Source organism: Chlorocebus sabaeus, chromosome 18 (assembly GCF_047675955.1).
Source record: "Chlorocebus sabaeus isolate Y175 chromosome 18, mChlSab1.0.hap1, whole genome shotgun sequence".
Taxonomy (NCBI): Eukaryota; Metazoa; Chordata; class Mammalia; order Primates; family Cercopithecidae; genus Chlorocebus; species Chlorocebus sabaeus.
In genome coordinates this window covers 43979999-44007723 of record NC_132921.1, presented here as the reverse complement: position 1 = coordinate 44007723, position 27725 = coordinate 43979999, and the positions used below count along the sequence as shown (strand labels likewise).

Below are 27725 nucleotides of genomic sequence, written 5' to 3'. Positions count from 1 at the left end.
GGTAGTTTTATACTAACCCTGGTCTGACAAAATTATGCTTCTATAGCCATTGTGGGCAGAAAATCTACTAAAATTGATAGATTCATTAGTCCCATCAGTCTGCTTGGGGCCAATGTGGAAAATAGCCATTTCACAACTGGTTTGGTCTGAAGGTAGACTGTGGATATGGGTTCTTAGAAACCCAATGGAGAGGCAAAATGTGTCAGTATGGGATAGGGAAACCTATACAGGTGAGAGTATAAGGAAAGAAGAGGTCACGAAGAATACTGACTTTCATCCTTTATTACATCATCTATACATTTTCTCTGGTACCTTCTCCTTGCTGTAAGGACTACAATTCGGATGAAAATATCAAAAAAGCAAAACTCTACTAAGTCTAATAACTATTTCCCTCCATGATATTTCCCTTATTTGGAATCAATGTTGTAATTGTCTGAATCATGAATAGGGCAGGTAAAACATGTAATAAAATCAAACTTACACAGTATGTTCAGAGTCTGATTAGGTTCTCAGAAGAAGGTCTGGAAAACTTCATCGATCACTCCCAAATGTTTTAGACACATCACTTTCCATTGTATTAGTTTGATCTATTAATTATGAAATGTTGTTTATTCTTTAAGATGATTTCCCTGGAACCTATAGCTAGAAATAGTATGTTAAATTTATTATTGAATGCATCAGAAATGCTGCATTTATTTAAAAACATTCTGATAATAATACTCCAGAATTGAAACTGTCATTTTACCCAAGACATTTAAATGAATAAACTGTTTTCTTATTTGTTTGCATGTTTTGTTTGTTTACACAGTTGCATTCCGTTACTGGCTATTTTTATATGTCAGTAGCTGAGCTGGGATCTGGGAATTAAGAATAATGACAATTACAGACTACTATTTTCCTCATTCCTAGTATGTTTGAAAAAAGGATCTGTGGATGTTAGTTGAGTTCATATTCACAACGGCTGTCAAAGTCAGAGAGAACATGCTTATCAGCCCCATTTGATATATGAATAAACTAAAGTCAGGCACTAAGTACATTTGTAGAAATCAGAGTCTATAATCCAGGAGTCTCCTCATTCAGCCTAGTGTGCTTTCTAAAACACTGCCTTGTTTTTACCTTTTTCTATTTATCTTAAGACTCTCAAAATAAAAAATAAATGCCCTCAATAAAATAAACCATTTAAAATTTATCAGAGACAAAAGAAACTCAACACCACATGTCAAAGACTGAATATAGTTTTTTCATAAACAAAATTTAAACTTCCTTTTAACTAATGTCTTTTAACAAGTGCTTTCCTGACTTTTGCTATGAATTTGACAATAAATGAAATATTCAAAATACATGTTCCAAATAAAATAAACAAAATGTTCCATTTTTAAAGATATATTATCCCAGATATTAGACATACCCATTGTGATGTGGGCCCCTTGTCATTATGTTTATGTATTTTGAGCTACCCTTAGACCCACTGTAAATTGGAAACCTATCATGAAATAAATAAGGTTTGAGGACAAAAGTAAGACAAAGAACTGAAAAATACATATAAGTCTTGTTTCCTGATCAGTCAATCATGTGACCATGATTTTACTGTCATGTTCTTCACAGTTATTTGATCAGGATGGTGATGAAGAAGGAAGGAACATGTTACACTGCATTTACAAAATGCAATTTTTATTCCCTAGAGTGACAACAGTATGATTTATGTCCTTGGAGTTAGGTAAAGTTCTGGATGTTAGTTTCGGATAGTGATATGCTTTCTTAAAAGCTCACACAGAGCCACTTTTCACATATAGATATGTATTGTCCAAGGCTGTGAAGGAGAAGAATCTCATTGAGGTAGTACCAATTATGCAGCATTATTTATATTCCTAACACACATTTATATAAATTATTTTATTTTTGGTTTGTAATAATTTCACACTATAGGTAGTGTGAGTTTTTGTATGTGTGTTTATCTTTTACACATAAAAGTAAAAGATAATAAGCTCTTCATTATACCTAGCCTTGTTCCTCAAAATACAAATTAAACAATGTAAATATATAGTATAATCATTAGTTAGTTCAATACATATATTTTAAAACACAAAACTGACCTAATTTATACTAAGAGACATCTCTGCCAGGTACAATTAAGTGTAGATGAAATGTCAAATTTGTTGATCATTTCTGGTACCATAATCATTTCACAGATGGAGAGGAGAAGGATATAAAGGTTTACCTAATGGAGAATTTTCAGTTTCTTGGAAATCTCAAATTCTATCCCTCTCCTTGTGCCCAAGCAATCTTCTCACTTCACGTCTCTGCCCACGAGTTTCTCTAGATAGAGTGCCTGCCTCTTTTATACTGTCTTCAGACTGCAAATCTCCGAATCATTTTTCTTTCCTCTTTGCTTTTCTCCACTTTGAACTTGTCTTTCCCCTGCTCCTCACAACATGTTAACGGCAACAGTAGACCTAAAAGCTTTATCAGAAGGTGTTCAGTTCCCTTTGGCTTTGATCCCAAGTATTTCAAGGAGATAGCTGATCAGCATGACAAACATATTCAGCAGGTCACAAAAGAAGGCAATATAACAGGGCAGACCTCCCTTTCCTTCTGTAGTTAAGAGACCATTAATCATTTTAAAACTTACTCAGTTTTCTCCTAATTATAGTATACGTTGATGATTAAGAACATAGGTTTTAAAATCACACTCACTGGGTACAAATCTTGACTACTCCACTTACTAGCCATGTGGCATCTTGGAAGTTACTTAAGTTCTGTGCCTCAATTTCCTTGGCTGTGAAATTGAGGTGTGTGCCAGTAGAAACCCCTTTATAGAACTCTTATAAGATTGAATTACTCATTATGTAAGGTATTCAGAACAACGTCTGATATATATAGAGTGTGTATAGGGCTTACTGATATTAATGCACAAATTAACTTATTTCATCCTAAAAAATGTTAATAGTAGATATTAAATTATTTGCTTGTGATAAAAATCTAGAAAACTTTTGTCCCTGCATTGGAACTCAAGCTGACTCCAGAAACTTCAGTCTTTCCATGATTATTTTAACTTTTTGAAGATAATGACTTTCTATGTGGAGAAAGTCTAATGCTATGCTTAATATGCTGAGGCTATTCTGAAAATGACCTTACACAACATATCCAGGAGCAGGTGTGAACTCGCCAGCGTCACTCCAATCACATTCTGCAGATAGCTGTCTTCTTTGTCTTTGTGCATGTAGGCTCAATTTCTTTTTCTAAAGCGTAAAATAACTTTTATACCACCAGTGTCCTAACTAAGATGCACATCAGTGATGAATATATTTGCTAAATACATGTGTGCAGAGATTACTCTTGCAGTAATCCTGTCTCACAGGAATGTAAACCCATTTCTAGAAATAAACGGAAAAAAAGAAATCCTCCGACAACACAAATTAATTGTCATAAAACTCCAGCATCAACGGCAGGTACTTGGACTTTCCTTTCAACACATAATGACTTTGACTTAACACACTGAGCTTGATTATCTGCTTGTTCTTATCAGAACATGTTTTAAGTTTGAAATTAGAGAAGGAGTGGAAGTTTTGTTTGAATCAGGTAGACTGGCATTTGCAAGAAATTATAGATGATAACAATAAAGTGTTTTACAAAATATTCAGACTAAAAACAAAATATGTATTTTCAGATAGCACTGAAATAATCATAGTGGTAACTGTGAGTTATCAAGCAATGGTTAAATGATGTTTAGCATTCTCTGTGATGAAAAAGCTTAGAAAGATCTCTATCACACTATATCGAAATGAGCTCATTTTTGACTTGAGAAACTAGTTTTTGATTATCTGAAAAAATACCCCTTATAATGCCAGATAAATTAAATGATAATTTAATATGTTCTGTATAGAACACAGCTGTTCTATAGTGATCATTAAGCATATACATTTCCTTGTTAAACTGAATACTCGTGGAAATAGAGATTGAAATTTCACAAAGAGGTTATTCACAAGAAACATCGGTCACTTTTGATAGTACACATCATAATTAGTTTTATAGATATTACATTTAATGTTCAGAGTAGAGAAGAAACATAACAGAAATTGGGAGATATTCAATCCAGTACGGAAAATGACTTCTGAAATTGTGTTCCATTTTTTAACTTCCTTAGCTCATAATTTCGTTCTGATTGGGAAAGAAAAATCTCAGAAGACTCAGAGGTTCAAATCATATTAGTACTCAAAAGTTTGGATGTGCCTTCAAACTTCCTGGGCCTGAAAATATTGACTGGAAATGCCACAAAAAAACCCAGCTTCTTCACAGTGTTTCTGGCAGTTCGACTCCTTTTCCTGGCTGGAAGTTCAAGTGCAGAGATGCATGAAATTGAACAATGATAATAATAAAAACTTTTCTGAAACCATTTTAAAGCTGCGAAAAGTTGGATTTTAGGTCTATCTGATCTAAGGGAATGGCCCAGGTACAATTTTATAGTCAAATGGGTTCATCTTTTTTCCTTCTTTCTCATTTGGTTCCCATCACATGATAATTTTACCCCTTTATTAAGGAGTTCAAACTTTGGCACCATTGAACTGATACCTGCTAATTATTTGGAGTTTGATTAGTTCATTTGTTGGTTAGCAAATCCTCTTTGTTCTGTTCTTTGTGAGGAATGTGGAAATCAGTTAAACGAATCTTGCTCTTCTCTTACCTCTATGCATGAATATGCTGTGGGAGAAATGGCTAAAGTTATTGGGTAAAGTGCTAGACATTCTGAAGTGTGTTTCTACCTTTCATTACTCTCAGACCAAATCTTTTGTTATTATTGGGGGACACAAGGTTAGAGTCTCCATTCAAACATCCCCCAGGGCCATTTCTGGGGGGAAAAAAAGCTTTGTGTTTAAAAACAAAAAGGTGAATACTTTCTAATTTTTTGTCTTTGTTAAAGACAGTATTTTAAAATTCTCACAAAGAATTTTACTTCTTGGGATAATATAAATACTGTCTTTAACAAGGGAGTCTGCAAAAGGAAAAATGGACGCAACCTTATTTGTCCCTCTTTCATTCTGATTCCTTTCTCTCCTCTCTACAAGCTCCAAGCATTATTTCTAGGATATTTAAATTTCTCTTGGAAGTGTAGTAAAAACAAAGGAGTGATTTGTTAAAATTCATCATCTTACAAAAGAAATGTGTATAATACTTTTAACATAAATGGATGCTCTTTTCTGTCACTCTTGCAACAGAGAAGCAAACATTCCTCAAAAATAAATTCTACTACAGTAACATCATTGGGAGATTTTCTGGGGACATCTTGATGCAGAGCCTCTCAATTATGCCTGAAACAGGATTTAAGATGATACAATTGGGGAGTGGTGAACAGAGAGTGTATTTCTTCATTTAAATATCTATGATTTCATGAAAAATTTACCAAAATTTCTAGTATTATTTTCGAAAATCAATCATACATGTTTAGGCTCCATAAAATGCTGTTTTTGAAGTTGCAAAATATTGAAAATTCCTTAATAATTTGTTCACACATGACATTTGTGTGACTGTGTAAATGCTCTGTTCATTTTTCCTTCCAGATATATTCATTTAGTCAAGGATTATTTTTATACAGACGAATTATGGTGATTAGAAGTTTCCACAGAGTTTGTATTCACAATAAATATCAATGATTTTAGCCTACTGAGAAGTTGTTTATAGCAGTTTATTTTCTTAACTCAAGTCCATAAGTCTAGCTTTAGAAGTAGCAAGGCCAATAAACCATGAAAGAACTATTTTATGGGTGATCCAGTAACTAGAATTGCAAGAAAAAAGAGAAAGTAAATAATTATAAGAAAACCACTATTGACTGGTTCATACAGTGGATGGTGTTTGCCTTCATCTGTAGGATAATTGGACCAGAGGGCTACAAATCCATTGCAATGCAAGGCTTTCCATACAAGACAGTTAATACACCATCAGTGAGCTAGTAAGAATAGTTTCTGTGTTGCAGCCTAAGTATGTTTTCACTCAGCTCATTTGCACTTCAAAGCTGAAGTCGATAATTCAGGCCCAAGTAGGTGCAATTTGGGCTATTTCCCTTTTGTAGCATATGAACACAAGCTGAGAAAATCTCTAAATTCATTTGCACAAGGCATTACTGGCCAGAGTCAGCAAAGCAGAGACACAGCTAATTTCCTATAGGTAAGTATTATCCCTATGAATAAATCCTTCGGGAGTTAGGGATGGTTGGTGGACACGGATTCAGATAAACATTGTTTGCTCTATATTGGTGATCAATGATTTTATTACATAAAACATGAGGATATTAGTTGCCTTACAACAGATCTTAGAATTTTATCTTCAGCAAAACACTTGTGTGGTTAATTAATAAGTCCAACCAATCATATTCATGGGGCAAGAAATGTCTGGTGAATGATAAGAAAAAACATGCGCCAGGAAAGGTGAGCTCTGTCTAGGTCAGGAACAATGTGGTTAGATTATTATCAGAAAGTGCAAGCATCAGAAAATTGGTGGAGCAAACTATTTTTGTTCAAACATCATTTAATAAAATCTCTCAATGGCCACTTACCATGTAACACCTGTGAAATGTTTTTCTGGTACTTCATACTCCGTTATGTTATTCAATTCCATTCTGCTAAATGTGCTAAGCACCTGTGTTTGTGTACTGAAACCACATATCCCAAATTTTATAGGTCGATCCTGCAAAAAGCCTGCCCCAACATCATACTCGTTTCCACATATCCATTACAGTCAACATAATCAGTTACTAGCCACTGCACTGGAGAATTTCACTAGCATTATTTTAGGAGCTTTTCTGTGAGCTATGATTACATTTAAAGTGATTGGCTTAACCTGCTGAGCTAAGAGTTTTTGTGTGTTTGAATTTCTTTTAATCCAACATTTACTGAGATCATCCTTTGTCCCAGAAACTGTGTGAAACACTTTCCATACATTACCTTATTTTCTCACTACAACATCATTATTGGCAGTGCACTAGCATTGTACCCATTTTGCAGATAAAATTTGAGGCACAAAGAAATTAGGTGACTCACGCAAACTAAAATAACTTGCCTAGGTTTTTCTGGCAGAAAAAAGATTTGAAATCAAATCTCCTGATTCCAAGTTGAATGCTTTTATATTAGACGCATAGCATTTCATGCCTGTGACACAAAGTAATACACTTGTAATAGTTCTTAGGATACATACCAGTGGCTTCTTCACAAGAGACACGAGCATTTGCAAAATGGAATGTCTCAGATTCTGATGATGCCTGCCTGGCTTCTTATACACTTGCCATCCTGGTCCTTCCTCACCTATTCCATCTCTTTTTCTGTCTACTCATTTTTCAATACCGGTGTTTGTTTAAATCAGATAACTTTTTCACTACCCCATGCTCAGCTTAAAGCTCCATGTGTTTCCTACCTGAAATGCAAATTTCTTGTTTTAATCCTCCTTCCACCCTGGAATTTTCTGGAATCCCACTTTATTACTTTGTTCTTAAATGATTTCCCTTTCCTCAGGCTCATGTAAATTCATAATTAATTACATTCTGCCTATTATTGCCTGATTTCAGTAGCCTTAAAACATTTTCAATAAATCTTTCTCAAATCTCACACTTATATCTATGATAACCTAATTCACAACAAGGAAGAAATAATTATTTTTAATCTTTATTGAGCGCTAGACTTCTGCCACATTTTATGCCAAGGACTTTTGAAAAATTGCTTTGGATCTACTCTGTGAAGTACAGATTATCATGGCCATTTTATAGGACAAAAATTTGAGGCTTTGAGAGATGAGTATGTGCCTAAGACAATCATGGCAGAGTCACGAACCACAAAACTTTGACCCAAATGCCCATGCCTATCTCCTACTGACTATTCCCCCTAGAGTGATATATTTTTCATTGATCCTCTCGCTAGTTCATGTAACAACTTCAAGGATTTTGTAGTGTAACGACAACAACAAAAAGTCTAGAATAGTCTGGAGTGAGGCTTAGCAGGTTGAATTTTAGGCAAACTGGCCTGATTTGAATGGGTAGGTAACATTTCTTTGGATTCCTCTAAGCACAGCCTCGAGAACAGGAATATGCTCATCCAGTAGACTCTCAGGTCCAAGGTTATTTTGTGTGTTTCAGAGATAGAGGCTTGGGTGGAGTGTTGCCCTCATAGCTAACAGTAGCCTGAAAATCCTGGACTTAAGTGATCCTCCCACCTTGACTTCCAGTGTAGTTGGGACTGCAAGTGTGCTCTACCCCTTATCCCTCAACCTCAGCTAATTTTTAAAATTTTTGTATCTATGAAGTCTTCCTCTGTTGCCCAGGCTGATGGCAAACTCCTAGGCTCCATTGATCATCCTGTCTTGGTCTCCCCAAATGCTAAAATTATAGGCATGATCCACTCCTCCCAGACCTGAAAGATTTTTTATTATACCCTGTGTTGCTACAAAAATAAAAGCATCCTATGCAGAATTTACAATGTCTTTCTTGCAAATGTGCGTGCTTCCCTTTGTTTCAAAATTACTGCCATCATCTAATGAAAAAAATAGATTAAATTAATCAAAGGAAAAATTTAGGCTGAACATAAAAAAATTGTTAATAGTGAGATCCATTAGACTCTATTAGAATCCCCATTGGCTGAGTCATTTACAATAAGACTGCCATCCCCTGGAGATGACTCTGAGACAATCCCAGGCCCGAGGAGAAAGGAACATATGGAACCCACAGGACCCTCAGCCACTAATGTGGGTGATTTTTTTTCTGAATTCCCTCATTTTGCCTTCTTGTCAACAAATCCTGCCATCATTTCACTCACATCTTTGCAGCATTTTCCAGAGCTGTTAACAGAAATCATTTCACAGAGAGTGGGAAAGAATGTCATTTTGTCATTTTCTTGGGGGAGTACGGGGAAGAACAGGCAGTCTCTGCTTCCTATGGCTTTCGTGATGAAAAAAGAAAAGGAGAATGAGGCTTGCCTGCTAGTGGGCTGCAAGAAACAACTTTGTTTGGCAGCATTGTGCAGAATAGTGACTGGGAACTCCCTGATCAACCTCTCTCCTCACTAACTAGAAGAAAGAACAGTTTGGGACCACACTGATACCCCTAAACTTATTGTCACTAATGAGCTGTGTGAACTTAATCATTACATTATATCTAAAAGGTAAGAAGGACCTTAATGATCATCAAGTGTAACCTACTTCTTAATGCAAGAACTCCTTTTAATTACAGAATTCCTGTGAGATGGCCATTGGAAGCTCATTATTTCATTGAACTCTCCATCCCATGGTTAAGTTGTTTCATTTGTTAAGAAAGCCTTTTATCGAGCTAGGGCATTCATTCATTAGTATTTACTTTCCCCTTTGGAATAATAATAATGATGTATGACGAGAGTAGTAATTGTAATGATGATGATGCTGATGAGTAACAGAACTTTTTTTCTATGTGCTAGGCATGTAATAAAAATTTACATGTGTCTAAGTTCTTATTTATCACCATAAAACTTATATGTTATAGGAATTATGATTTACTCCTATTTTAAAGAAGGAAGGATTGAAACATAGAGTGTTAGAATGACCTCGTGAGGGCCACAATACTCAAAGGTGGAGAATTAAAACTCGAACCCAGTTCTGTTTGGTTACAGGACTCGATATACTGGACATACACAAATGCCTCTAGCTCCTTATTTAACACATTTCAATTACACTGTGTCCTTACTCCTCTTTTTTCCAGATTGCACATCTCAGCTTCCTTAAGTATTTCGTATTTAATATAACTTTCAATTGCCACATGATTATGGTAGATTTTATATTAGAAGTTTCTAGCTTTCTTTTCTAATGTATGGAAGCTAGAACTGGAAAAAATCCCAAAAATGTGGTTTGACAGGTGAGGCACATAGAAAATTCTATTGCTACCCTTCATCACCTTTCCAAACCAAGGTTCTGCCTTTGCAATAATTATTAATAGCAAAGATGATAATTGACATCAGAAGAACATCAAAATATAAAACTTTAAGGAGAAAAAAACACATATTTGAGAAAACCCTATTGTGGGTTTCAGATCAGAAGGGTTCTTTTTATTTGTTTGAAACATCATAATTTTCTCTGTAAAACTGAGTATGGACTTGGTTTAAATAATTTCTCTAGTCCATTTGGGGATGTAGTGCGACATCTCCCTCCATCTGTCAAAATTTGGGGTTCATGTGCTTCTGTCTCAGCTGCCTGGATGCAACCACACAGAGGATGCACCCCTCTTGTGGATTCGAGAGCTCCATTGTAAGTTTCTGACAAAGGTAACATTGCTAAGAGGAGCTCAGGCTTTCAAAATAGTCAGGAAGATAAACATGAACTAGGTGTGACTGTCTCTGGATGGCCCAAAAAAAGGGCAGGGCGCCAGAGAATGCATAGGCACTATTTATTTACACAGCTATAATGGAAGTCAGGGTCACTACACAAGTCTCTGGTTGTGGAAGCCTTTCCCTGACACAGTCAGGTGAGCTCTGAGGTTGATGTGGAAATTGTACTGAACAAGAATGGGCCTTTGAAAAAATTTGAGGGGTAGATAGGGAAGTAAGCTAGCACGCTTTCAGTTAACTCATACACATTCCAATATAGGGGCCAGGGGAGAGCTCTTCTCTTGGCCCTCTGAAGTTTCTCCAAAAAGTCAACTCACAAAAGGCAGATTAATTGGATAGAAGGCACACAAATTCATTTAACATGTATACATGGGATCCTTCAGAATGAAGACCCAAAAATACAGAGAAAATTGTTCGTTTTTATGCTTATGTCCAACAAAGTATGGACAGCTATGTAGAAATATGATTAGACAAAAAGGGTAGGATCTAATGCTCATAGACTGGGGAAACCCAGCAAGGTCTGTCTATGGAGATACTTCTTGGCATCTCTGAGCATGCTTTCCTTCTGGGTATGGGGCAGGACTCTCACTGGAATAGGGATCTTATGACCCAAAGTAAAACAAGGCAGGTTAAAGAATTTCTTTCTGACAAAGCTTTTACAGAGAGTGTGGAGGGAAAGGGAGAGTGATGTTCTTAAGTCTTCTGGCTGGCTTTGGGGAAAGAGACCCTTGTTTCTATGGCCCGCCATGGAGAAAATGAATTTCAGTTTCTATGGCTAACCTCGAGGAAGAATGGGAGAAAAACTTTTGTTTCTGAGGTTGCTTCTGAGGCTTTCATTTTATGGTATTGTTTTCTGAGCCAAAACACAGGTAAGTAACAAGGCTGGTGCAAAAAGAAGCATATAGATCTCATTAAAAGGAACAGTAGCAGCAGCAGTTATTTTAGCTTTATAAACAGTAGTAGCAGCAGTTATTTTATCATTATAAAATGATACTGCTATGGAAAAAGAATAACATCAGTAATATGAGGAGTCCTACATGAAGATAAGGACAAAAGGGGAGCTTTGGAGTCAGGCTACTGCTATGCATTTCCATGTATTTTTCTATGTGGCTTTGTTGTCTATGGCAATACAGTTTGTGAAAATAAGTGAATCAAAATCTAAGCTGTTGGAAGTATAAATTATTTTGAGTCTTCAAGAAACATGATTACGGGGCCTGGTTTATGTGACAGGCAGTTGTAACCAAGGCAGTTGTAGCTTTGTTTCTCTGATTATAGATTAAGCCTTCTTTCTTGCCTTCACTATTTTGTAAAGTATTACAAATGACTGAAGGGTTCTGGGGAAGATCCTTTCTCCCTTTATTGTTGTTGATCTTCATTATAGATTAATTTCCCTCTCACCGGTCCCACACAAAGACTTCATGGCTATTGTATTGTATTTAGATGGAATGTTATGTATACTCTTTCAAACTGGAAAGGAAATGAAAATGAACTGTATGAAAAAGACTGTACTAATTAAATTGTTGTAACTCATAAGACAATCTTGTATAGAACATTTTGTATTCCTCTCAAATTTCTTTGTTTTCTGCCTATATAAGCAAGAACCTAACTTTTAACTTTGGAACACTGACCCCATTTCTCTGGAGTCTGTGTCTCTCTAATGGCGGTCCCCAGATTTTTGCTTGAATAATCTGAATTCTGATCTTTTTGATTATTTCAGGTTGGCAGAGTCTTCATAAAAGTGTTTTGGGAGAGGCACTCTGGTGTCATAAAAATACAATTAAATGTGAAGAGTACTGGATTACACTTCTAGTTATTAAGTAGTAGTGTAGTTGGAGACACTGCTTATAATTTTTTTGTGTGTGTGTATGTAATAAAACCAAAAATGCAGAATACCTTAAAATAAAAACATCTTTCTCTTGCTCTATCTTTACAACTACCTAGTCCCTGTTCTAAGGGTAATTCCTTGTTGTTTTTTCAAAAATTTTGCTTCTTGTAGAGGTAACATTCATAACTTTTCCAAGGCACTAATATGACTTTTGATCTATAACATATAGGTATTACCATTTCCTATCTGTTGAAGGTAAATATTAAACCCATTTATATGACCCTTACTTTTAATCTTCCTCTCCATTATTAGATTTTCAGTTGCTTATCATTGTTATTAAACAATTTTTAAAAAAATCTTTAGTGCTCATTTCAGCAGCACATACCATAAAATTGAAATAATACAGAGATTAGCATGACCCCTGCTCAAGGATGGCATGCATATTTGGGAAGTGTTTCAAATTTATGAGGAATTTGGGAAGTGTTTCAAATTTATTCAGCCTTTAAAAAAAGAGTGAAATTTTTACACATGCTGCAACATAAATGAAACTTGAAGGCATTAGGATAAGTGAAATAAATCAGATACATAAGAACAAATATTATATGATTCTACTTATACCTAAAGTAGACAAATTCATAGAGACAAAAGTAGAATGATGTTTGCTAGGAACTGTGGAGAGAGGTGAATGGGAAGTTGTCATTTAATGATTATAGAGTTTTAGTTTGGGAAGATAAAGGTTCTGGAGATGAACTGTAGAGAAAGCTGCGCAACAATTTTGAATGAACTTAATGCCACCTAACCACAAACTTAAAAATGGTCAAAATTGTACATTTTATGTTATTTATAGATATTATACATGTAGCATATAATTTAGCTCTTACCCATATCTTTTGATTTACTCTTTGTAAAATTAACATGTTTCTCCATATTTTTTTCAATTTTCACTCATTATACTAGATCTCTATGCACATACTTTTTAATAAAGTTATGTAGAAACAATAGTTGCAGACATTTTTGGGTGCTGTTACCAAATAATTTTTCCTTCTCTCTTATACGCGCATGCAGTGATTGAGCTTTCTGGACCTTGTGCATTTGATGCAGGCAGGTGACCACTTTTGGCAAATGAATTGAAGAACAGGAAATAGAGTCATGATCAGATCTGGGCATTTATAGGCAAAGTTATAATTCCTCTGCCACAGCAACTGGCACAGTTTGAGATGGGTGTTTTTTTTGTAGTTGTTTGTTTGGTTTTTTTTGTATGTTTGAAATTGCCTAATGATATTTTTAGGAGTAGGAGATTTGTTTGTTTGATTTTTTTCCATCTATGATTTTTGTGTAATTGAGGTCCTCTTTAAATAGAAAAACTTATGTATTTTTTCTAATATGCAAATATTTCCTGTATTTTATTTTGCTTATTTCCTCCTTTCTATTTTCCACTTTCTTCTCCCAGAGCTCACATTTATTAGATGTTGGCTATCTCAGGTTTTATTTTACCCATTGTATATTTTGTCATATTTTCTGACTCATTGTCCATTTTCCTCTATGTTCATATTGAGCTCCTTCACTTTGTTTTATTGATTTTTTTTTTTTTGGTGGTATCTTTCAAATCTCTCTGAAAAGAATAGATTTTCTTTTTGAGTTTCTTCTCCTTCGTGAGTTATTTCTGTTTTCACAATAATTGTTTTATGTACTTATTTTCTCAATTTGGTGCTGCTTTTTTATATTCCTGAGTGATTATAGGTTATTTTTAGCATATTTAAAACAAGAGGTATTGGCTGACTTTTCCAAGTACTGAACTAAATGCTCTCTACTGTTGTGTAGGTAAGCTTGTTTTCCCCACAATATTTCTTCTTCAATCAGAAATCTGACCTGGCCAGCTAGGCATATAAATCACTAAGACGCCAGGCTTTTAATAAAGGATTGCCAAAGCAGGAAGAAATTTATTCTGTGATACCAGCACTCACTAGTGCTTCTAGTCCAACCCAATCAATACATTACATTTTTTAAATGAAGAGGTCATTATTTGCGTTATAATGATTATTGTCATTTTGCTTGGTTTTATTTTGGTTAGAATCAATGTGAACATTTTTGTATCCTTCTTATATCCAGGAACGTGGGAGAGAGAAGAGAGGAGCAGAGAGCTGATTGGCTTCTTGTCCCAGGGACGAAATTTTAATCAGACCCTCTACTCTCCCCTACCAATTTTGCACCCCTTTTGTAATTCCACCCTCTATGACTACCAATTTTTTCCAAAACCCTTTGGGGTTTGCTTGAAAGATTAGCTCCCTCTTTTCCTACCATTCCTTTCTATGTTAATTTTTGACTGTCGATTCCTCAACCGTCTTTGTTCAAATGTATCATTCCCATTCATTTTTTAATCTCTCAATAGTGTTTCAAAATCTGATATTGGATAACGATTATTCTCCCATTCTCTTTGCTGGTCAGGTTTATGGATTTAATTCTGTTTTTATTCTCCCACATTTTAGAGAAATAGAGGCAAGTGCAGGTACTTTATCACCATATTCAACCAGAGATCGTGTTATGTACTTGGAAAATTAAGAAATACATCACACTTTTTGCATCTGCAGTGGTACACAGTATGTCCTCAGTGAGAGCCACAAGCGATAAGTTTGAACAGGTAGAATGCAAGGAGGCATTATTAGTGTTACCTAGACACAAAGTACATCATGATAGTTTTAATAGTTTTTAAACCATTTGATAATAAAGCAGTAGGAACATGAGAAACAAATGAAAGCCAGGATTTCAGTCAATAGCCCTTTCTCCTGCTTTGTCTTTTTTTTTTTTTTTCTTTTTTGACTGGGTCTCAGGACAAAGTTGAACATGACCATCCCCAAATTCCATTATTAAACTCGCAGTTCTTCTTCTAAATGTAACTAATTGCAATGACTTAGTGGAATTGAAAATAAAAAATAATGATAGTAGTGAGTATCAGAAAAGCTAAAACATTTTACTAGGTTTTCTATTTGCATTTTAGATGTTGTTTCTCAAAAAATCTCAAATTCAGGTTTTATTTTTGTGATTTCCTGCTTCTATAAATATTTCCCCAGTCATTTTCCTCAGTTCTTATAAGAATACATATGGTGCTCCTGAAAAATATTTTCACAAGTACTTGTGGGTGATTTATTGGTGCTTAAATCCATCCTATGTTTGGTGTATAAAATCGTGTCTACTCAAAATATTCAGTGTTGACAGCAACATGGTTTTCAAAATCTATCCAGGCCTCCCTTCTGTCCATCTGCTTTTATTAACTTCCCTTTGCTCTTGTCCTTCTTAAATTTCTGGGATTTCAGTGATGTAGTCCAGTTCCTGGTATATATCACTCATTCCCCCTACTTCTATATCCCATTTGGATCGTGGTTTCATTTATATCAACCATGACTGTCTTATTCAAAGTTATATGTCCAAACCTCCTTTGACTCCACATTCCTTAACATTTTTCCCAAACATAAAACTGATGGTTAGAGTCCTATAGGGATGGGAAGAAGAACAAATGGCATTTCTCCAGCTGCATCTCTGTGTATCAAGCCAGAGTGAAATTTTACGTTACATTGAGGGAGAAGAATTGTTGGTCAAGCTAAAGTAGTTGTAATGCAAGGTGTGTGAAGTGCTAGAGAATACTGGAGCATGAAAACATCTGCTGGGGAAAAAAATCAACTGAAAATGGTGGCGGTGATTAAAAGAGACAGAGGCTAGTGTTCACAGCTGGGCTTTTGTGCATGGAGATACTTCATAAAATAGAATATTTGAATTTGAAATTTGAGTTTCATCCCACTTATTACCCATTGAAATCAAATATGAACGATTCATGTATTTACCAAGAATGCTTGGAATGCTTTGTGCTAAATATGATGGAAAATTCAATGACAACTAAGGTACTACCTTTGAAGAAACCTGGCAAATGGCAGAGAAGTGAGAGGTGAGTTTACATTTAATGGAGAAAGAGAAAAGAAGAAAGATGTGTCAATGTTTTGTAAGTGGCAGCATAAGTACTTTTGGACTAGAAAGGATACCCTGTGACTATGGCTGTAGATAGAAAAAAAAGAATTTTAAACCCTAGTTTTGGAGCCAATATAATCAAGGCAACCCTCAATACCTCTGAGGAGCACACCGGAGAAGAAAGATGACAAGGACAACTTTCCAGTAAGCTCTATCATGGTCCATGGCAGGGGATAAGAAAGAGTTTCCATTTATTGGAAGTACTGAGGGTAGCTAGAAAATAAATTCCTATTAATAACACTTGTTTGTTTGTCAAATAAGAGCACTTACTTAATAAAAGTATTTTTAATTAGGCCATCTGGTAAGTTATCTTGCATAATTACAAGTCCAAATCTTTCCATTGATGTTCTCCCGGAATAGTTTGAAGATACTGTTCTATTCCTTAAGTCGTCTTTAAAAATTAACAAGAGCCATAAATCACTGCTGATCCTTTGGCTCAGTTCTGGACGTTTCCTTAGACAACAATGCCATTAAAAAATTCTATTCATTAATGTGTTGGGTTATACACCTACAGTGAATTTCATTTATAATAGAGTCTTCCACTTAGGCATCTTGCCAAGGGAAAGGTCATTCTGTGAACGTCACTTATGTTCATAGAGAGAACACCCCATGCTCCCATTATACATGGCTGAGTTATTCTACTCAGAAGAACTGTTGCTTTCTCCTTTGTCATGTCTTCAATGTTCTAACAATTTAGAAATGTCTTCATTTCTAACTTCCAAGTGCACAGAGTAAGAGAAGAAAATGTCTCATACAACAATAGTGTGCAACACAGGCTACAAAGCTCACAACCCAGGCAAGGTCAATTGGTACCAACTTGGTTTCTGAATTGTGAGGTTGGGTGAATTGTGAGGGAGGGTAAGACTCTACATCTCTGGCTGTCATACTGAGCACTGAACAACATTTAAGTGTGACATTCACAAAGACTATAGTGAATGAAACTCTGAAATTCTCTGGAGGCCTTATAGACCCTCTGTTCTTTGGCCACAAGCAGCAAAAGTAGACACTGAGGTTGTTTAGGGAAAAACAGAATTCCATTGCCACATAGAACAGAAAGTTGCATTGAGTTTTCAGGGTATGCTATATTAGTAACCTTAGTATGCCTATAGGAAAAATAGAAAAGAATATTTACAATTGAAACGTTGGTCTCATCTTATCCATTGAAATCAAACATAAATGATTCATTAACTTATCAAAGACACAATAGGCACACATTATGTACAATGCATTATGCTAAATGTTATGGAAAATCCAATGATGAGTAAGACAGTACCCTCAAAGGAACCTGGGATCTGACAGAAAATAGAGTTAAATAAGCATTTGATGGAGTGACTAAAGAACGGAAGAAGGCTAAAGAATCAAACTGTGATTTGAACATGGAGGTACCTAGCCTTAAAATTACAAAAAAATAAACAAAACATAAATTTTATAATATAGACCACATATGACGTATGCCAGCAGAATAATTTATGATAAATATCTTCGCAGTCACAGAACACTCAGATATATTTAAATATGCCTGCTTTTATGCCTTTAGATATGATATTGTGTAGCTGTAGACAGATAATAGAAACCAAAGTATAAATTAAAGAAAATATAAATGGGGAACACAATACATGGTTGAAATGTAAAGAGATTATGATGAGAAAATAAAAAAAGGATGAGTGGATGGAGACCAAGAGAAAAGAAAAAAGAGAGAGAAAGAGAAAAGGAAGGAATTACAGAAGGAGGGAGGGAGAAAGAGAGAAAGAAAAACTGAACACCTGGGGTAGATACTAAAAGAGACCAATTTTAATCTTAGTGATATATCCATGAACATGAAAAATAATTGATGATTTACTAAGTGTAATTGTATTTAATTTTTTAGCATCAAATACAAAGATATTTGCTTGGACTTAAAATAATTTTAATCTCTGTATTGCCAATGAAGCGTTTATATTGTATATGAGATAACTTTCAGCCTAGGACTTCTCTGTGCATTTTTAATGTTATGGTGACAATTCTGTCAACGTCTCCATGAAGCTAATAGTTTTCTTTCAAAATAAAAAAAAATTGAAAGACAGAATCCTGATTGTTCTTCCAATTTCCAGAAAATTGCCCTTGTTCTAATTCATAATATATAAAACCAGATACCAAGTTTTCTTAACTATATTCATGAAATCTTTTGCATATCAGGCAAAAATAATAACGTTTGATAAAATGAAATTACAAATCATTTTTTAATTGGCATATAAACTTCCCCTTTCATCCTTCAGTCCTCTCTTAAGGAAAGCTCCAGAATTTGATTCAATCTGGAATCATGTTCCGCTACACTAGCTCCCAGATCTAGCCAATTATCTACGAAGGTTTCTTCTTGGATACCCTCAGTTAGCTCTGTTCATTCAATGGAAAACTTGTGGTACTGAATTCATTCTAAATGACAGGCAGAAAAATCTGTACTACTTGAATGGCAACTTAAACATACAATGCAAGGTATTTGATTTAACTTAATTTAATTTAGCTGTCAAAGCCCCAACAAAGATGCTCAGTGTTTCATGTGGAGTTTATGTGATATATACAGGCAGGTGTGTGTGTGTGTGTGTGTGTGTGTGTGTGTGTGAGAGAGAGAGAGAGAGACCACACAATTTTCTTATGCCTCTGTAATGTTATTTATTTTTGTTGTTCTCTTTTTGAAAAGTAAGAAAAAAAGCATGTTAATCTGTATGAAGTTGTAAAGTATAATAGAAACTATATTATAACTTAAATCACATAATTTCCAAAAATTTTAGGTAGTTATCTTATGCTGTATTCAGAATTCTGTCTTGACTGTGCTTAGACTACCTATCTACCAAGCACAGAACCACAACAAATTGAAATAATGATTGTCTCTGGTGTGCTCTGTACCATAGAGATTCAATCAATCAAATGTCTAATAAAATATGCTCATTTCCAATATGCCCAGGACTGTGCCAGATATGATAGAACATATGAAATCATAGGACATAATTCCAACCTTTGAAAGTTTTCCAAGGTTGACAGTTACCTTCTTGGAAAACTCAACAAGCCTTTATAAGGAAACATAACTTTAAAATGAAAACACGAGAATGAACAAGAGTGCTTAGGAGTTAAGAACGAGAACATAACTGAAGGGAGTATAAAGGACATAAGAGGTGAAACATCCAGCAGTTTAAGGTAGTTGATTTCCCTCTAGAAGGAAACATCCTCAGTATTAAAACTGCAAAATGGATGGCAGACAATGGGTAAGGGCTCTTATTTAGTAGGAAACATGAATGTGGTGGTAAAGATTTGAGGACGGTTAGAAAAATGTGCAGTAAAATGTAGAAGGTATTAAAATAGTCAAAAATGTACCTCAGACTGAAACAATGCTTCTTCCTAAAATAAAATTCCAGAGAATTTCAATTAACTTTATTTCAATATAATCTCTTAGGAATTAGGCTGAGACATAATGTTGACATTCACAAGTAATTTATTTGATGACATTTTAGAGCAGCTTACAGCACCCTTCCCTTCACCTGCCCTGCCTTACCTCACAGATGGGCGGGAGGTGGTGAGAATGTGGTGCCATGTTCTGCAGAGTATAGGTAACCATTGTACATAGCTTGCAAATATGTGGGGGAATAGTGTGTCGGAAAAGCCAAACCATAAAAAAAATTCTTAAAATGTCTGTTTGAGAGCAATTCACCTCTTAACCAATAGGATGGATATATAGGAAACCAGAGGAAAGAAAATATATTTGCAGTAGAAGTAGCAGACAGTTAAAAGATGCCTTGTTATTTCCCAAATATATTAGCAATGAATATTTAGAGAATAATTGGGCTGTTAATGTGAATATAGCCACCAACAGCACCCAGCTGCTATGGATGTGGCACTAACATTACAACAGTATAAATGAAGATAGGACAATAAGTTTAATAGGATTGTCTTTATCATGAACAATTTGAGTTGGCTTCAGGAATTAAACCTCGATTTACACATACATTTCATCCTATAATTCCATACTAAGAAGTGGAGCATCAGCATCTTTCAAAATAGTAAAACTGAAGATTCTTCTCATGGTTTTTCATGCATCTGTAGTACTGATGTTAGAATTTAGCTGCAGACTGGTGTATATTGTTTCTTGTCTATTTTATATTGATGGGCCAACCATAGTCTGTTCTGAGTGTGTATCTGGCAATATGTACAAATTTTAAGTTAGAATTGGCCCCTATCCTTAAGGAACGTATAATCTGGTAAATAAATAAGATCAGATACACGTGAAAAACAAATAAACAACTATGTCATTACAATTGTATTCTCGTCACTTAGAATTTGCATTAACCTGTCACACGTAATAGATGAATGGTGTTTTAGACCAGAAAACGTTGCTGATTACAAAGAGGACATGCTTAGCTTTTTGTACACTCTCTAATTTGCCCATATAGAAATGATCATATAGGTTTCTTGCTCTCTGCAGGATCAGTTTTCTACCAAGACATCTGCATTCAATATGTACAAAACTACCTTTAAAAAATTTAGCTACCTTTAATTTTCTCTTATCCTTGAGGGCTTTTAACCAAAAGAGTACTATCTGGGAGTTATTGAATATGTGTTGAGGAACTAAGCAAAGCCCCATGGAAGTGGCAAGGTTTCGCAGGTGGTTGTGTTGTCACTCATATGCTGAGTGTCTCCATCTAAATACTGTTGGGTTGGTGAGCATTCTTCAAGAACAAACAGCATTTCAAATCTTCACAATAACATGTAAGTGTGTCAGACACAAAGCCAAATTTTGGGCTTTGAATGTCAGGTGCTTAACGTATATTTATTTGTTCAATAAATAAGCCAGGGCATTCAGCATTTCCTATCAAACAGGACTTACTGTGCCATATTCAAAGTGGAATTTCTCTGCTGGTCCACGTATCATTCCTCTTACTCATTCCTTTCTATATTGATTTAAATCTTGGTTTTGAAGACTACAACTTTATCTCATTTAGGTAAAATTTTACTGGCTGTTCCTTTTTCTTCTGCCAGCTCCCTTTTTTCTGAGTGATAATCCTTGTCCCAATGTACAGTCAACTACAGATAGCTGCTCTTCCCTACAGAGGATTGTGATTTCTGACTAGTAACAAACAGCTGGGTTGATTCCATACCTTTGTTATTGTGAGAACTGCTGTGATAAACATGCGAGTGCATGTGTGTTTTGAGAAAATGATTTATTTTCCTTTAGCTATATACACAGAAATGAGATTGCCGGGTACAACAGTAGTTCTGTTTTATGTTCTTTAGATATCTCCAAACTACTTTCCACAGTAGGTAAACTAATTTACCTTGCCACTAATAGTGTATAAGTGTTCCCTTTTCTCAGCAGCCTTGCCAGCATCTGTTATTTTTGACTTTTGAAGAAAATGTGGTACTTGTAAACCATGGAATACTACACACCCATAAAAGAAGGAAATCATGACCTTTGCAGCCATATGGATGCAGCTGGACGCCAATATCCCAAGTGAATTAATGAAGTAATAGAAAATCAAATACCACATGTTCTCACTTATAAGTGACAGCTAAAAATTGGCTAGACATGGATATAAAGATGTGAGCAATAAACATTGGAGACCACTGGAGGTGGGAAAGAGGGAGGGAGGCAAGGCCTGAAAAATCTGTTGGGTAGGTTTTTTATGGTACCTATTTGTTACTATGCTCACTAACTTGGTGACAGGATAATTTATAATCCAAACCTCAGCATCACACAATATACCCATGTAATAAACCTGCATGTGTACCTTCTGCATCTAAAATAACAGTTGAAATTATAAACAAAGAAACAAACAAAAAACCCAACTGGTGCAGATGAGCATCTTCCACACCACAGTCCTAACTCTCTGTAGTTAGTAATTAGTGAGAGACTGAAAGACAGAAATTGAGTCATGGCCTCCAAGCTCTGCTAGCAATTCCTACAACATGTCCACTCTGGACAATACAAAACAGCTAACTTTCACTTAAAATCCAAGAAACCCTCTTGATATTTGAGCTTGTATGATAGCTATTCAGGTATATTTAACATTTTATTTATTTGTTGAGCTTTTTTGTTAACTACGAATTGTAACTTCTTTTTATATGAAAGTCAATTTCTTTAGGTACCTTTGTAAAGCACACCTTCAGTGCATGCAATAGTCTTCTTTCCACAGGCATACCTTGAACCATAATTGGAAGTAAGAACTTACATGTGGACTGTTAGAAAACATATATGGTGGTGAAAATTACAAACCAGCATTCATGAAATGAATAAAATGGTAGCTTTTTTTAGATTCAATATATACATATGAAGCAAGTTTCCCAATGCTACAAATGGTTATGAAGTGTGTCTAAAGTTAACATTTCAATGTGTATAAAAGAGACTAATTTGTTGTTGTTGTTTTTCTTATTTATTTAGCAACTCAAACCTGGTCACTGAGCACCTACTTTGTGATGGTCACTGTATTTAGAGCTAATTATTAAGGGCAATTCTTTTTTCTTTTTCTTGAGATGGAGTTTCGCTCTTATCGCCCAGGCTAGAGTGCAATGGTGTGATCTTGGCTCATTGTCATTGCAACCTCCGCTTCCCAGGTTCAAGTGATTCTCCTGCCTCAACCTACTGAGTAGCTGGGATCACACAGGCATGTGCCACCATGCCTGACTAATTTTGTATTTTATTTTTTAGTAGAGACGAGGTTTCTCCATGTTAGTCAGGCTAGTCTCGAACTCCTGACCTCAGGTGATCCACCCACCTCAGCCTCTCAGAGTCCTGGGATTACAGGCGTGAGCCACTGTGCCCCAGCTTGTTTTTATATGATGTCAAATTTGTCAGGTGCCATTGTAAAGCACAGCTTTCCTGCATGAAAGGTGCAGAAATTCTTTCTAATCATATACATAGAACTGGCAATATTTTAAAATAATGAAATACTAAACACAACCATAAAGTGTAGAATTTCCACATGGCAATAGTGGCTAGAGAGGGCAATTAAGAGGGTTAAATCATGGTAGTAGTCAGCACTTGATAGTAAAAGACGCAAGTTCAAGATGGCAGCATCACCTTCTCTGATTATTAATAAATAAATATTGACGCTAATTTAGCACTTTCCATCTTCAAAGCACTTTGCAATTATTAATTAGTCCTCTTAGGACTATTTGAAACATAATTTATGAAGTTTGCATTTAAATTGAATTTTCATGATGGTATTTCTTGGCTTCAAGTATGATAGCTTTTTTTTTTTTTTCTGTATACTCTCAGATTTTTTTTGTCAGAATTCAAGATAATAAGATGAATGTAGCTATATGGACATTCCAGAAAAGGTAATCTCAGGACCTTGAGTAGAGAGGTAGAAGGAGCTACATTTGCACATTTCCATAGCCATGGACCAAGATCTTGGTTCTTCTCCAGTCAAGTGGAGGCACTTTTATGCTGTCCAATGAACCCCACTTTTGCACCAAGCAGGCTGACATCTCTTTCACACTGCAGCCATCCTCTTTTGTCTGGATTCCTATGCATCTCAGTTTCATATTTTTTTAACAAGAAGTTATTTCTAAAACCCTAATATTCTTGTTTTCATTCAATAAATGTTCATTAAGTAACTCAATAGAAAATTAAAAATTAAAAACATGGACCCTACTTCATAGCTCATGACTAGCAAGAGGACCAGTGATTGATTACATGAGTATAACCCAGTAAAAAATCATTTTTTAAATAGACATTTTTAAAACACTTTTAGGTTTATGAATAAATTGAATAAAGGTACAGAGACTTCCCATATACCTTTATCAACCCACTACTTGGAGTTTCCCCTATTATTAACATCTTACATTAGTATATGCATTTGTTAGAATTGATGAGCCAATATCGATACATTACCATTAATTAAAGTCTATAGTTTACATCAGGGTTCACTTTCTATGCTGTACATTGTATGTGTTTTGACAGATGTGTAATGACGTGCATCTAGCATGATAGTTTCACACAGAATAATTTCTCTTTAGAATAATTTCCTGTGACATGGCTAATTAGAGTTTGATTTCTATGCCAACTCAACATCATCCCAGACATACCTGCACTGCAAGGAGGTTGTGTTCCTTTGGTGATTTCCTGTACAAATACTCACCTATCCTCTCAGCTTCATTGGTCAGGGCGTCTCTGTCTCAGGGGAAATGCATTTCAATCAATCTGACTTGAAGATAAGACCAGGGACTAAGGGTTGGTGATGAAAAGAGAACATTTGCAATTTAATTCAGTTTGACTCAAAAGAGGCTTTCCCAAATATATGTGCCTGTCATACAACTTGTCCAATTAGGGAGCATGCAGGAACATTCTTTTTGTTAGCCACACCTGTACCCTCCCTCACTTCAGGACTATCCAGGACCATCCCAGGACCAGAGCTGCATCTCCCCCACCTGTGAAGCTAAAAATAGCCCTAATTGTCAGGGGAGAATCACCTCTGTATTTTGAAATGGCAGCTTGCAGCTTATTTAAACCAAATAGATACACTGGCTAATCTACATTTGATTTTTTGTTGTTGTTGTTTAAGATCCATAAACTTTGCTGGACCACAATCCCACACTTTGTGTATGGAGAATGTCTAGCACAATTCGTTGCTTCCCATATCAAAACAGGCATAATATTGCAATGTAATTATGTATCCACATCTGTCTCCCCTTCTAGACTGCTAATTATGCAACAAAAAAAGAACTATTGTTTTTATTTACTCTTGGATCCCCCAACGACTTGAACTTTGCCTGCCACATGTCAGGGTTTCAATTATTGAATACATTTAAAACATAAAATAAAAACAAATAAAATATAGATTCAAGGAGAATAAAGTTGAAAATCAACTTGCTATAATACTTCAAGGGATGGTTTAAAGAAAAATGCCTAAGTTTACTGCCCAATCCTAATTCCTAATAAATTTGTAATGGCACAGAGAAGATAAAAGGAAGGAGAAGGTATGTTATGCTTTGTGTTATGATTTCATGAAATCTTGATCAGAATATTGTACTTGCCTCAAATGCAGCCCCATTTTGTCGTTGAACGTCTCCTCTAAATTTCACAGTTAACCACTGAGCAGAAAGACACTGGTGTTAATCAGGGGGATCCTCCATTTCTCTCAGTGAGGACACCCATTCTAGTGCCTGAGGGAGGAGATTTTACACCTCATAAAAGAAGCTCAAATGTATCCAGGGATTCATGGCTCCCTGGAGAATCAAGGAAAAAGGCATTCTGTTTACTTTTGAGAATCCTTTGGAATGCTCTCCCTGTTACTCTCCTTGGTCTGGGGCAGGTACCCTTATTAAGGCTCCATTAGCATGTGGCAGCCTCTCTCATTTTCCTATCGCTGTGTTCTAATTGCCTGGAAACTTGCCCATTTTTTCCACCAAGTTTTAGGCTATATTATGACAAGGATCCTGTTTGTCTTGCTTAGTGTTTCATTTCTTGGGCTTAGTTTGAAGTCTGGAACATCATATGGGGGAAAAGAAAGAAGGTAGGAAGGCAGGCAGGTGAGTCTCCAATTTAGAAATAATAAACTTTCTTTGCATGGCCTTGGTACATTAGGTTTGAGTGTTTCTCCTAGAATCTTTATTGCTAAGAGAGCACTAAGATGTTCAGAAAAACAACAAAGTGCCTACTTAGCAAGGGAAACAAGTTGACCCGCAGGTCCTTTGGATCCATTCTTGACACCATGATTAGCCTTGATTTTTCTGTCTCATCTGACTTTCATTCGATGACAGTGGGTCAACAGACCTCAGCTATAATTTACTGCTGTGTTATATGGGATACCTCATTACAACAGCCAAATGCAGAGATGTTCCTAGCCCTAACATCCAGTGTTGTACTGTGTTGACACATATTGTGTTTCTTTGATGCCTTTTCTTAGGTTGACTCTGTGACTTCAGATTATATTGGCTTTGTGTCTTTTCCATTATCTGGGATGAGTTTAACTGTGATTTGTGGGACAGGACAGACTATATCCTTCCACTTACTACATATTTCCTTGTTTTATACCTACCAGGCACGTGTCGTCCTGCTCATATTAAGTGAAGGCAGGAATCAAGCTGTACATTGCTATGTTATATCTTTCAAAGGTTAGCATATTATGTTGAACATGATAGATACTCAGTGTGTTTTAAAATGATGAAATGTATAAAAGGTAAAGGAAATGTTCTTAGTACACATAGATACACTTATTTTTTCTTATTTAATTCATACATATTCCTTCCAAGCCTCCAAGATCCCAGTGTTAAAAGTTTAAGATAGTCAATAGTTTTCAAAAGCAGTGGTTATATTTGTATTTTTATCATCTGTTTTTTCATTAGGTAACAAACAAAAATAAACAACAATAAAATGTCCAGTTTCATTTTATGTTGGATACCAAACTTTCAGAGTTAAGAGACATCATTGAAAACCACACACCCTCTTTCCCTGTCACTACTCATGCAGATCTAGGTTCCATCCTCATTCGTGCCCCAAATGGCATCTCAGAAGCAGAAAGGTCAGAAACAAAAGGTACCAAGTTCATGAGATTTAAAGGCAAGTTATCAGGAGTTAGACTGGAGCCCCAAACCATATAGGCTGTAAGGTCAGAGCTTAACTGCTTTTCCTTTTTATTGCTCAAGGACAAGAGAACATGATGCATGAGACTCCAGCACCATAAACTGTCTACTGAGGTGGCCATTTCACCACGTATGGTTGCAAGCTGAGTACTGACCGCACAATGTAAATCGAGAGCAGCAGGGCCCTGGTGCGGATGGGAAAAGCAATGTCACAAACAACATCTTTTTCCTAATTATTAGGACCTGGCCAGGAGGCAGGAAGGGAATGAGGGGTGGGGGTGGAGGGAGAAGGAGGGGATGGAGGCACTGTGACATTTCCCATCTCAGGAGTACAAGATTCATTACCTCTGATGAAAAGTCACCAGGCTGCGGTGAGTCCTGACATACTCCGTGACAGGAGAAAGTGACATGGCCGTTTGACATTCAGGGCTAGAAGGTTGCCGGTCTGTAATCACTAGTTAAAATTGAATCTTGTACATTGCACCCTGCCAGCACAGCTCAACTCTTGATAATTATTTGGATGCTACTGTATTTGGATTTTATTTCCCCAGCAGAGAGGGGAAGTTGGATTTATAGTTTACTGCTGGGTTAAGATTGGAACAGGCTAGATCTTTTTTATGGTTAATATGGCAGAGCCAAATAAATCTGGAGATGTTTTTTGTCCCTATTTTAATTCTAAGCCATTTGGAGGTGGGGACAGGGAGAAGCAGAGGAATCAAAGCGCGCATCTTCTAATTTTCTGCAAACAAGCTACGATTCTGTCTGTGCTAATGTTTTCCTTTTTTTTTCCTTTCACCTCATGATGCTTAAACCAGCCATCTGGACACAGAAGGGACTGAGAAATACCATTTTGCAACTGCTACAGCCCAAGTTGCTGCGTGGTAAGGACTTCTTTGTGGATGGGGATGGACATAGATGGTCAATGAGACTTAAACAACCACTTCCCCTTTACCTGGAGGTCAGGGAAAGGACCAGAGAAATTTTTCACAGAAGGTCACTTTTGT

The 27725-nt window shown here is 35.9% G+C and overlaps 1 non-coding gene across 1 annotated transcript; it reads left to right on the top strand.

Annotated features, from left to right (window-relative positions):
• The first annotated feature begins 12515 nt into the window (after positions 1–12515).
• On the top strand, positions 12516–12619 carry LOC119618745 (U6 spliceosomal RNA). The gene has a single exon (XR_005235105.1). It is a non-coding gene; the product is annotated as a U6 spliceosomal RNA (small nuclear RNA).
• The last annotated feature ends 15106 nt before the right edge of the window (positions 12620–27725 follow it).